This window comes from Phascolarctos cinereus, unplaced genomic scaffold, assembly GCF_003287225.1.
Source record: "Phascolarctos cinereus isolate Bilbo 61053 unplaced genomic scaffold, phaCin_HiC Scaffold_1;HRSCAF=81, whole genome shotgun sequence".
Lineage (NCBI taxonomy): Eukaryota > Metazoa > Chordata > Mammalia > Diprotodontia > Phascolarctidae > Phascolarctos > Phascolarctos cinereus.
Genome location: NW_027555514.1, coordinates 188863171 through 188875740, shown reverse-complemented (window position 1 = coordinate 188875740; position 12570 = coordinate 188863171).

Here is a 12570-nt window from a genome sequence, read left to right as displayed (position 1 = left end):
CTGGAGTACATAGCAAAGTTTGTAGTTAGCTGAAGCAGCTTGAAATGTGTCTGAAGCTGTATTTGAACTCAGATCCTCCTGAATTCAGAGCTGGTGCTCTATTCGCTGTGCCACCTAGCTGCCCCTTTATTATTTTTTAAAATTCTATCTATTTATTTATTTAGGTTAAGGCAGTTGGAGTTAAGTGACTTGCCCAGGGTCACATAGCTAATGTTTGTTCTGATGCTGGATTTGAACTCAGGTCCTCCTGACTTCAGGGCCAGTGCTCTATCCACTGCGCCACCTAGCTGCCCCAGTTTCCAGGCTTCTCAACCCATAAACACCAAAGACAACTTAGAAGGTCAGTAGGAAAGTTCTGCTGGACTGCAGTGAGATAAAAGTATGGTCCCAGTCCCAGCTGCTCCCAGAGCTCTCAGTCCACAGATGGAGGGGCAATTGAATGGCTGATCAGAGAAGGATTGCAGGGATATATTTGCTGGTGCTGAGGCAGGATTCTCTTGCTTTGCCTGTGCTTGGATCTAAGTCACAGTTCTGGGGTGAAGAGGAGCGCTGGCATGATGGCTTGTAGTGGCAGTGCAGAGAGAATCCTCCTCATAGTTCCAAGGCAGAAAAGGGTGCTCGTGGTTACTTATAGACCAAAGTACAGTCCAGGAAAGGAGTAAACACCTCACCCTTGATCATACTACCTTGGAAGAACTGAAAACTTACAGGTCCCTAGACTATCTCTGAAAATAGCTGCACAAAACCCCCGAAGCTTGGGACAGTACATTCTCTACACTGGAAGCAGACCCCTGCCTTAACAAAGAGTTTAAAACTCAAGTTATTGGCTGGGAACATGAGCAAACAGTGCAAAAAAAAAGTGAGACCATAGAATCTTTCTTTGGTGAAAAAGAGGATCAAAACATATAAGAAGAAGACAAGAAAGTCAAAGCTCCTACCTCCAAAGTCTCCAAGAAAAATATTAATCAGTCCCAGTCCATGGAAGAGCTCAAAAAGGATTTTGAGAAGCAAGTAAGAGAAGCAGAGGAAAAACTGGGAAGAGAAATGAGAGTGATGCAAGAAAATCATGAAAAACAAGTCAGCAGCTTGCTAAAGGAGACTCCAAAAATACTGAAGAAAATAACACCTTAAAAAATAGCCTAACCCAAAAGTCAAAAGAAGTCCAAAAAGCCAATAAGGAGAAGAATACCTTAAAAAGCAGAATTGGCCAAATGGAAAAGGAAGTCCAAAAGCTTACTGAAGAAAATACTTCCTTAAATATTAGAATGGAGCAAATGGAAACTAATGACTTTATGAGAAATCAAGAAATTGTAAAACAAAACCAAAAGAATGAAAAAATAGAAGACAATGTGAAATATCTCATTGGAAAAACAACTAACCTGGAAAATAGATCCAGGAGAGAGAATTTAAAAATTATTGGACTACCTGAAAGCCACGATCAAAAAAAAAGAGCCTAGACATCATCTTTCAAGAAATTACCAGGGAAAACTGCTCTGATATTCTAGAACCAGAGGGTAAAACAGAAATTGAAAGAATCCACCAATCACCTCCTGAAAGAGATCCTCAAAGGAAAACTCCTAGAAATATTATGCTAAATTCCAGAGTTCCCAGGTCAAGGAGAAAATATTGCAAGCAGCCAGAAAGAAACAATTCAAGTACTGTGGAAACACAATCAGGATAACACAAGATGTAGCAGCTTCTACGTCAAGGACCAGAGGGCTTGGCATATGATATTCTGGAAGTCAAAGGAGATAGAATTATAACTAAGAATCACTTACCCAGCAAAACTATGTAATCAAAGTGGGTAAAAAATGGATATTCAGTGAAATAGAGGACTTTCAAGCATTCTTAATGGAAAAACCAGAGCTGAATAGAAAATTTGAGTTTCAAATACAAGACTCAAGAGGTGCACGGAAAGGTAAACAGGAAAGAGAAATCATAAGGGACTTATTAAAGTTGAACTGTTTACATTTCTACATGGAAAGATGATATTTGTAACTCATGAGACCTTTGTCAGTATTAGAGCAGTTAGAGGGAATATCTATCTATCTATCTATCTATCTATCTATCTATCTATCTATCTATCTAGGGCACAGGGTGAGTTGAAGACGAAGGGGGTTATACCTAAAACATAAAATAAGGGGTGAGAGATGATACTGGAAGGAGAAAGGGAGAGGTAGAATGGATAACTTATCTCACATGAACAGACAAGAAAAAGCTTTTACAGTGGAGGGGAAGTGGGGGAAGGTGAGAGAGAACAAGTGAATCTTGTTCTCATTGAATTTGGCTTGAGGAGGGAATAACATACACACTCAATTGGGTATGGAAATCTATCTTACCCTACAGGAAAATAGGAGGGAAAGGAATAAGAGAGTGGGGTGGGAAAAGGACAGATGATAGAAGGGAGGGCAGATTGGGGGAGGGGGTAATCAGAAACAAACACTTCTGAAGAGGGACAGGATCAAAAGAGAGAATAGAATAAATGGGAGGGGATAGGATGAAAGGAAATATAGTTAGTTTTCTATGAAATGACTATTATGGAAGTGTTTTGCATGACTACGCATATATAACCTGTATCGAGTTGCTTGCCTTCTCAATGAGGGTAGTTGGGGAGAGAGGAAGGGAGAAAATTTGGAACCCAAAATTTTAAAAACAAATGTTAATAGTTGTTTTCAAATGCAACTGAGGAAATAAAATTTATAGGTAACGGGATATAGAAATCTAACCTTCCCTACAGGAAAATAGAAGGGGAAGGGGATAAGAGAAGGGGGGTGTAATAGAAGGCAGGACAGATTAGGGGAAGGAGTATTCAGAATGCATGCTGTCTTGGGGTGGGGAGAGGGGTGAGATGGGGACAAAATTTGGAGCTCAAAATCTTGTGGTAATGAATGTTGAAAACTAAAACCAAATAAATTAATAATTAAAAGCAAAAAAAAAAAGAATAAGGAACGAGACATGCTAAAGATGTATAGAGTACACAGAAGTTTCATGCCTGTTATCTTCAAGAAAATAATTGGTAAGTGCTGAACATAGCATATATGAGATATAGCGTCAGAAACTTCTTCAGGAAAATAATTGGTAGGTTCTAGACATGATGAATACCATATAACATCACACACATGCACACGCACAAAAGAAATTGATTGCATTTAAACATACTAGAAACAACTCATTCCTGATGTGGGATTTATTTCTGAATTAGCTGTTTGTATATAGTTAGTTCACCAACTTTAAAGGCAAAAATCAAAAGTACAAAGTTAGAAGAAAAAGTAAATGTGAGAAAAAGATGTGGAATGCAATTGAAACAACTCAGTCCTGCCCTTATCAAACAAGTTATTCATAATGAAAAATGAGTGACAGATGGAAGAAAGAACATGGGCATAGCCTACAATTTCAAACAGAAGTTTAAATGATGTAAACTATAGCCAGTTGCCATAATAAGTAGCAAAAAAAACCCCCCAACACCTAAAATGAAACCTAGAAAGCAAATACATGACTTACATGTCAAATAGATAGAGATGGAAGTAAAAAACAGCACCAATTTAGAATATCAAACCATTTTAAAAATTTCACAGAGAAAAATGATGGAAGATTATGAATAGCATTGCCTCATAAAAGAGTGATAGGCAATAGAGGGTGAAACATTTTCAAGGGAAGTTGAATAAGAAATCCAATTAAGCTAAGTTATCCCAAGTACATTTAAAGATCAACTTGGAAGAAAAACAACAAAAGAAAAAATGAAAAAGATCTGCAAAGGCTTTTATAATAAACTTTTTACATGACCAAGAATAGTAAAGCCACTAACTTTAGCATGAAGGAAGCCAAAACTTGAAAAAATTACCATTGTATAATAAAGAACAGCTTAAAGGGTACAGGAAAATTTGAATTCAAATCTTTGCTCAAAAGAATAAAGAGCAGAGGGGAAAAACTGTGGAGTAGAAAGAAGGCACTCTCCTCATCCATTTAGATACATAAAGAAGAATAGTGGAAAACTTCACTAATGGTCTTCTACTCTGGCTGCTGCCCATGGTGGACCCTGGTGGAGCCTGGCACAGTTGACATGATTTCAGCTGCCTCTACTCTAATCACTGCCTTCCTCTCCCTTAGCTCTTTGAAGACCCATTTAAGCTAGCTGCTAGTTTATGTAATTTTACTCTGCTGTTTTAGGCTGAGAAATAGTGCCACCACCAGGAAAAGCAAAAACTCTTAAAACCCAGAATTCTCAGCAAAAGAATAAACTGTTTCCTCCGTCAAGTATAACCTTTCTAACCCACAGAAGGGAGTCAGATACCTTGGTAGACACACACACACACACACACACACACACACACACACACGTATAATTTAACAAGGTAGTAACACAGTTGTCTCAATCTTCAATTCTATTTTTATGTGAATTTAAAAAAACAAGTTTTATTGATGTTTTTTCCTTCTATATCTCATCCATCCAAATGGAAGTCTTTTCTTGTAAAAATAAATGTAGAGTCAAGAAAAACAAGTCAGTGCATTGGTATTGTCTGTGTAACAGGGTTTTGACAAATGCGCATATCACCTAAGATGGGGGCATCCATGTGGGAGATGCAAAGTGTCTTTAAAACTGTCAAACTGAGACAGTCTCACTCCAGGGGTGAAATCATGATTGTTCACTACTTTGGTGAGAGTTTTGAGGTCTTTCAAAGTTGTTTCCCCTCACATTATTTTGTTAATTATGAAAATTATTTTGTGTTTGTCACTCTGCATCAGGACATACAGACTTTGCAGATTTCTGACTCTGTCGTATTCATAATTTCTTACTGTATAATTTTTTTCTTTTAGTAAAAACTTTGTCTTATAAGTGTGATCATTTCTTTTCCCTCAGCATTCCCAAGGACTAAAATTTCTGTGTACCAATAATATCTAGTGGAAATAATTTATAATACATAAATAACTTACAAATAAACTTGTTTTTAAATATGTGCACATAATACACACATGTATGTTTATACATGTGTATTTATATATCTTGGATAAATATGCATATATACATGTGTATATATGTATATGTATATGTGTATACACACGTACTATGATATAGTTTCTGAGGATGTAAACTCCTTGAAGGCAAGGACTGTTTCATTTTTTTCATATAGTAGGTGCTTAATAAATGCTCATTCTTAGTCAATGTGGTAAATACCCTCTAGAGAAAGAAAGGACATTGAGGCTCAGTGTGCCTTGGCCATATGTATTCCTTATACTTATGCTCACTACAATTATACTTCAAGTTCAAATCCATTATCCCTCCCATCCAGGATTCTTGGTGTATTTGTGAGAGAGTGTATCCCTGGTGTTAAGAAGAAATGCTTTGTAATTACTATCTTTGTTTTGCCAGTTGAGTAAATGGCTTTGCCAAAGAATTACCTCATTCCGTTGGCTGCTTGTTAAAGGAAGTAAACTCGTGGAGACTCTTTAGCTAGTGTTTTGAAAGATAGCAGTCAACAGGATTACCCCTAGATCTTTCAGAGTTGTAGCAGCTATCCCTTAGGGGAACCAAGCTGCTGGTGCCAATGTGTTGAGAGTGAGTCCAGAGAGGAGTGTTACCTGAGGGAGAAAATATTATTGGTAAATAACAATTATTAAAAAGTAAGACCAAATAGGATCAATAAAACACATATACACAAAACACCTAGCAGAACAGAAATCTATTTGAAGGAGTGGAAGCAGACAGAAGAGATTAATGCAAGAAAATGATGATTTTTACCTTGCAATAAAAATGAAGAAATTTCTACTTTTTCCTTCCCTAACTCAGAACAGGTTCTATAGCAGCTTTCACATGCTATAGGAATTAAAAAATTACTAGGAGAAAGAAATTCAGGTGAAAGACACTTACCTTCCAAAGTCTTGCTCTTTTAGGTTGTTTACTCTAAGAGGAAATGAAAAAGAAAAAAAAAAGGCAGAGAATGAATGGATAAAGATCCTCCAGTTATGGTCAGTTAAACTTCATTTAGTACTTCTTCATTTCCCACTTAAGAGTTTCTATTCCCTCCTCCAAACACTTTGAGTCCTAAGCAGGGCAAAAAGAAAAATACTTTCAACATTCAGTGACAGGATGATTTTTTAAAAAATGGAGAATTTTCATCCCCACTAACCTCAACCAATATCCCTACTTTTTGCCAACACACACAGAGTCTTACTGGCTAAAATTTTTATTTTAGTCCTACCCAAATGTAGTAGCAATACTAGGGTCTTCAATACTGAAAGGAAGAGGTTTACTTATCTAGTGGCTTGACTATTCTCAGAGTAAATGGTCTAGAGTTTTTCTGGAGATCTCACATATCAGAGTGAAGGATACCTAAATTATCTTAGCTTGAGAGATGTAACAAGACTAAAGCAAAAGGTTGATGATCATAAAGCTTCCTCTTTCATTATACCTGGCATGTAATTTTTCTCCTTTTAGTGAAGGACTGTATTCTAAAAGGTGTGATTTTTTTGCCCCTCAGCATGATAGTGGCAAAGGGAGAGTGTAGAAGTAAAAGTGGGAAGCAATGAGAATTCTAACTCCTCCTCCAGTACCAGGGTGTACCAAAGTAGTACAGCCAGTATTGGAGAAAATGACTGGGAATGCAGTATCATCTGAAGGAAACTGGTCTCTGTGAGTGTGAGAAGATGGAAGGCCCAGGAGAAAAAGAGGTCCAAAATGAATGGGAGTTGTTAGTTATGGAACAGGTATTTTAGAGGGCACAGAGTTGGAATGGGACATGGATAAGCAGCCGGCCATTAAGTATCAGAGAGATTGTGACAGCAGCAAGTGGTGGAGAGTTTGCTAGTTTTGGGGGATACAGAGGCGATTGGCAGATAATTAGAAAATTAAAACATGGGACCATGGGACCTTGTAAGACTCTGACCCGGGACTCAGCAGGAGTCTTCAGAGGGGGATCCACTCTAAGAGTAGGGTGATCAGAGCAGGCCAGTAGGTACAAGGCTGGCTGCTTGCCCATGTCCCTTTCCAACTTTATGCCCTTTGCCACCATCATTCAGCAACTCCTTCTCTTTTGACGTTCACTCAATCACAATGTATTAGATAGTCCAGTTCATGATAGCTGTTGTCTATGACACTCCCCTACCTGCCCCAGCCATTTTCCCACCTTTCTCAGAAAATTAAAATTCTTTTCATCCCCAATTCCTTCCTTCATACTAGAGGACTTTAACATTCATGCTGAATTTTATCCCTCAAATTGCTAATCTCCTATTTCTTTAATCTCCTCAAATTCATGCCTTACTCTTTTTTTCCCCTTCAGCTATGCACAGGGGTGATCACACCCTATATCTTGCCATCACATATGTGTTCTACTTCTATGATAAAAAACTTCAGCATTCCTTAATCTGATCATACTCCCTCTGCCTTATTACTGTACTGGCTAGTGTTTAGGAGTCCCTCTCTCTTTGTGTGGGACAGTAAATCCCACAGGATAAGTAGGCATGGATAGGTTATGATCTGTATCACAGATCTCATTACATTATCTTTCTCCCTCAAATCTACCTCACTTCTGAACTTCCCTATTTTTTGTGAAAGGTACTACCATTGTCCTGGTAATATAGATTCACAACTTCCATCTCTGAAGCAATACTTCTAACTTTTGGGGCATGTGGGGAGTTCACCAAAGACTGGCACTTCTAGTGTGAGAGCTTGCTGAGCCCTTTTCAGGGCTCCCATCCACCTGGCACTCAGTTCTCACCTGTGGCTCCAAGAAGCTGTAGCATGAGCAGAGATCACACTCTGGTAAACTGTCTTGGCAGATGGGTTAAACCAGGCCGAGGGTAACAGACAGGCTACAAACTCATTGTGAGTTAGAGGGGTATCAACTCCAAGACTTCCCTTGGTGGAATGGGCAGATGAGAACAATTTGTTCCAATGGCCATGAAGGTGGCTGAAGCAGGTGCTGTGGAGTACTTAGAGCTTGGTCAGACATCTAAGAAGTCAATAGCAACCACTGCATCCTGGGGCCATCACCAATCATCTTGACTTTTGTCTTGCCACTGGATTTTGATGACCCTGGAAAAGCAAGTGAGGCTGACAACTTTGTGCGATTCTGCTTTTAAATCCAATTCATTTGCAAGTCAAGACATCAGCCCATAATGTCATTGGTCCTTTTGGAAAACAAAGGATGAACAACAACAGACCTCACTGCTCCTAAATCTATTCTTCATCTTGACCTCCAAACCCTTAACCACTTAGTACTTCCCCAGGCTCTGACTTCATGCTCCCCTCCTTTCCTAATCCTGACCTTATAGTTAACTAGTTCAACTCTATCTAATCTCTCTGGTTGAATCCCTTGTTTCCTTGTCCTATCACTATTCATCCCATTACAAACTCCAATCCTAGGGAAGATTCTTCCAGCTGGAGGAAATCTCACCAACAAGCTGACTAGGTCTAACAAATTTATGTTTGCTAACCTCTCTTTGACCTTCACTGCAACAAGGAGATCCATTCACTCTTTCCTAATTAATTTCTTAATCTCCCCACAAGCACTGTTTTAAACCTCTTCTTTCCTCAAATCTCCCACACTTTTCATCTCTGTATGTTCTCAGCTGAGTACTCTTTCATTACGAGCTCCCTTTCCATCCTCTTATTTTGATCTCTAAACTCCTTGACATAATCTCCCAATCTCTTTTACTTTATTCCAGTCTCTGATAATGAAGTAGTTTTTCTCTTTGCCAAGATCAACTCATCTACATGTGACTTTGATCCCATCACTTCCTGTCTTCTTCACCATACTGTCCTCTCAGTTGTCTCCTCTATTCTTCTCTCTTTTCCTTTCTACTGGTACCTTTTCTGATGCCTTCAAACACACCTACTTCTTTCCCATCCTCAAAAAACAACCAACCAAACCTCCAAAAGATCCCTCCATTCTTTCATCCAGCATCTCTCCAGAAAAAGTTATCTTCTCTAAAGACCTCCACTCTCTCTTCTCCCATCTACTTTTCATACCTTAGTAATTAACTTCTGATTTTTAAAATTGTCAGATCTCAGTCCTCTTCCTTTCTGACCTCCTTGCAGCATTTCACACTATTGTCCAACTTCCTTTGGACAAACTCTCTTCTCTGGGTTTTGTGATGTAACTTTCTTCTAGGTCTCCTTCTACCCAGCTGACCAGTCCTTTCTAGTCTCCTTTTCTTGTTCATCATCCATGCTATACTCCCTAAGTGTTGGGTGTATCACAAGGCTTTGTTCTGGGACTTCTCTCTATACACTTTTAATGACCTTATCAATTCTAGTGAATTTAATTCTCATCTCTATGCAGATAATTCCCAGTTCTAGATATCCAGACTGAGTTTCTCTACAGTTTCTCTGAGTATCAAGAGACATTTCTTTCCTTCCTACACTTGACTGTCCAGACAATCTGTCCTTGCTGTTCTTTACACAGAGAATTCCATTTTCCATCTCCATGCCTTCGCCCTGGTCATCCACCATGCCTAAAGTTCACTTTCTCAGTGTCTCTGCTTCATGGAATCCTTTACTTTCTTCAAGACTCAGCTCATGTCACTTTCTACATGAAGCTTTTCTTGATCTCCACAACTCCTAGTGGCTTAAACTATGTCAGTTTTGTTTCTGTTTTGTTTTGGGTATTTATTCTGTATATACCCATATAGGATATCCCAGTTTAAAATTTTAATAGCTTACACCCTTTCTGAAAGAATGTAAACTCCTTGAGAGAGAGCACTGTTAATTTATGTCTTCGTATCCTCAGTGCCTGGTAGATAGTGGGCACCTAGGGAATGCCTATCGATTGATTGGTTGGTTAAAACTCCTTCTGCCAATGCATATTGGCACATGTAATTTAATCTTAGAGAGTTGTCTTTGGTAGGGAGGTCAACTGATTTGTACAAAGTTACACAGAGAGTTTGCATCAGAGGAAAAATTTGAACCCAGGTATTCCAGATTCTGAGGCTAAATGTCTATTCACTCTGATATACTACCTCTTTTATTCACATGCGCATTTGGTGCAAATATTTTATATGTAAATTACACATATAATTTATATCTCTGCACATGCATTAATAAAATATATTATAAAGACTTTAAAGCAATATTCTACTCAAAAAGCCCCTTACTTTTAAAGTACTTAACAAAATGATTTCTTCTGGAGACAGTCTTCAGCACTGCTGAGGCTATAATCTTTCTTGGCTCAGCCAGTTACTCAAATGGCCACAGTGGCTTGCAGGTGATGTCAGTCATAGCAGGATTTAACGTGGGACCCAGTCCACTTCCCATTCCAGTGCTCTATACTTCTGTTTCTAGGGATTCTGAATCAGAGAGGGCTGTTTTCAATTTCATTACCCCAGAGTAAACTTACCCACTTATACCTGTGAGATAAATAGGCCCACCAGTATAAAATATGAGGGTTATTAAAGTCCTAGGTTGTAAGGAAAGAGAACTCTGTGTAAAATACAAACTGGTCACTTTAAAATGGTGTAGTAGGTGCCTGTACTGTCTGCCAAGGACAGGGACAGGGCAAAGAGTTGTGCTGCTCAAAGAATCTTCTCTCCCTGCACTCAGCTCACCATCGCACCCTTGCCTAAAAGTGCTTCTCCTCCTCCTGATACTTAGAGCGGGTATTCTTGACCTGTGGTCTATGACACACACACAAACACACAGACATATGTGTATATGTATATACACCACACACATATATATATATGTATGAATATATACACACATATACACATACATGTATACACACACACACACACACACACACATATATAGAGAGAGAGACAACTATTTTTCAATATAATTGTTTTCCTTTGTAATCCCATGTATTTTATTTTATACATTTAGGAATATTATTCTGAGGAGTCCATAGGCTTCACCACAGTGCCAAAGGGGTCTATCACAGCCCCAAAAAGGTTGAGTGCCCCTGCCCTAGATCAACATACTGGTTGAGATCTTTGGAATTGTCAAAGTGCTGGTTTTGGCAACTGTGCAGTAACACTTTCCTTCCTAGATTTGGGACAGAGAATGGATTCTCTTGGAGGTGTGGGTTGGGAATAATTATGTGTTGTAGAATATACGGCTGTCTAAGACTGGCTAATAGGAAAAATTCTCAGCCCCAAGCTCAGCATTAAATGGGCTGGTGAGGACCAGAAAACTAATCCTGTAGGGCAAACAGAGAAAAATATAAAATTGAGCTGAGAAACACTCAAAGTATGGAAATAAGATCTCAAAAATGAACAAGGATGCCAGGCACAAAAAAAAATAAAAACAAAGGTTGACCCACATGCCCATAATGCATTCTTTCTTCACCCTTGCCTCTTAGAATGCTTGCATCTTTTAAATTTCAGCTCAAAGGCCATCAACAACAAGAAACCTTCCAAAATTCATATCTTGAGAAATGAGAGATCAGTTACCTTGTTCTGATGAGGTTCCTCTTACTTTGGGGCCGTGTACAGGAGAGCTGTAGAGCTCCCTTCTCACTCCAAATCTTTTGGGTTAAATGATGAAGGAATTAAAATAGTTTGTATTCCTCCCATCACCCCATTTCTCCTTTCCCCCCTCCCATCTTGTACTCTTGGAGTGCCCTCCTGATTAAATGTGGCTTTGCAGGGAATATAGGCATTTCATAACTAACAATGCAATCATGGTCCAGCTGTTCTGGGAGATTACACAAACAAGATAGTGCCAATGGTAGTCTATGATTAAGCACAGAGGACAGTTGATCTGCATTTACAGAGAGGATTTTATGAAAACAGAAAAGAAGATTTTCTTCTGTCTGATGACTTCCTCAAATTATTGGTGAGGAAACAAACAAAACACTGGTCATGTGCAATTTTCTGGCTGCCTAGAGATATGTCTTGGGGTCATCACCCCTGGGCTCTCCTTCTCCTTAGGCCTAATGCCGGTGTGTATAGTGTCTTGCACATAACGGGTACTTAATGAACACTAATTGAGTCAAATGGAATTAATCAGGTTAAGAATGTGTTCCTTTTGTTCTAGGAGTTGCCTCCCTGTAGTTACCAGTTATTTTCATCATGCTGTGGTATATTTGTGTGTATGAAAGAGACGAACAGTTTCAAGAGCAATCGTGGTCTGAAGTTTAAACCCAAACTTCAGATAAAATAGATTAATATCTTCTTTATGTTTTGAGAGGAGAATCTAGATCTTCTCTCAATAACATCCAATCATTTAGTCAATAGATACTGAGTTATGACTGTGCTCAGTACTGTTAGACCATGTAGACCTGGTCCCTGTTGAAAGAAATTCACAATCTATGTGATGGAATAAGCCTTAAAAAAAGCCCAAACCTATTATTTCATCCCTGTAAGAAACTCCCTAAGGAGGAAACTCCCTTTACTAATGTGGATCTATAATTGTTCTGCAGCTTAGAACGTTAGTAAGTTGCCTAGGAGCTCTGAGTGGTTAAGGGACTTATTCAGGATCATCCAGTCAGTATATCAGAAAATGATATCTGAACCTGTCATCTTGATTCCAAGGTAGGTTCTCTATCCACTACTCAATACTATCTTGAGATGAGGCTGATATAAAACAATTTGAGAAAAATATAAACCTGAGCTGGGAAACATTTGAAGTATGGA